We start from the raw sequence: 1,065 nt of genomic DNA, 5'->3' as shown, positions 1-1,065 counted from the left end.
GACCTCTGAGCCCCCTGCTCCAAGGGCCAGGAAGCAATGCTCTGCCACACGGATGGATCTGTGAGCTCCCTCGTGTGCACAGCCCCTCTGACCCCCAGGGCAGATTGCGACCCGTCCATCCAGGCCGTTTCAGTCCGTGGGGCTGAGGCGCCACCATTGATCTTTCATGGAGAAGCCACCTCACAGCGTGATTACCATTCTGCGGACATGATTGCTACCCTTGATTAAGAACTACTGAATGCTCTGTGTTGTGTTAGGTGACGGGGTTACAGTAACAAGAAGGGAGAAAAGTCCATAGGTGCTGGCATTAGTCACGGTCACGGCCAATGAGTACATATTTAATGTTCACACAGACATCCATCGGAGCAGCAGCCGAAGCAACCGGGACATTTAGGAGCATCGCCCATGGGAATCTGCCTCCTGGTCAGTGAAAATCCTGCTCTGATTAAGTTGGAGCTTGCAGGTCTAAGGAATGCTCCCCCACCCCACCAGAATGTCCAGCCTTGTTTTTAGGGAGGGACATGTCTGCTCCAGAACCTAGCAGAACGCTGTGCCCGCCCCTGCTTCCTCCAGAACCAGGATTTGTATTCAGAGACTCGGGGAAGCCTCCCCTGAATTCAGAGAGATGGAAGATGAGGCTGGGAGAGACGGTTGGACACGTGGGGCGATGCTTGTGACAGCGTTCAGCCTCAGTCTGATGACTGACAGCCCAGAACTAGTGCCCCCCCCCCATCTTAATGCCAAAGGGAGAGAGAGCAAGGGTCTGCCTTCCTAACCCGGTGGTCCCATTCAGAGTCTGTTGGTCTTTCAGGGTTATTCCTCATCTTATCCTGTAACCTCCAACAACGTCCCCACAGGTGATGCCAGTCAGTCCATGACTCTCTAAGGGTAGGGAGGTAGGAGTGGGAGGGGAGAAACCAATGTCCCCCACCCTGCATCCCCTTCAGAAAGTTCTGTAGGGACAAAGCATCAGTCAGCACTTCCACCCCCACCTGGCCTTTCCAGTGCACTCTGGAGTACACACACACACACACACACACACACACACACACACACACACACACA

This window comes from Vombatus ursinus, unplaced genomic scaffold (assembly GCF_900497805.2).
Source record: "Vombatus ursinus unplaced genomic scaffold, bare-nosed wombat genome assembly UNPS02014799.1, whole genome shotgun sequence".
Lineage (NCBI taxonomy): Eukaryota > Metazoa > Chordata > Mammalia > Diprotodontia > Vombatidae > Vombatus > Vombatus ursinus.
The sequence above is the reverse complement of the archived record's forward strand: the minus strand, read 5'-3'. Positions refer to the sequence as shown.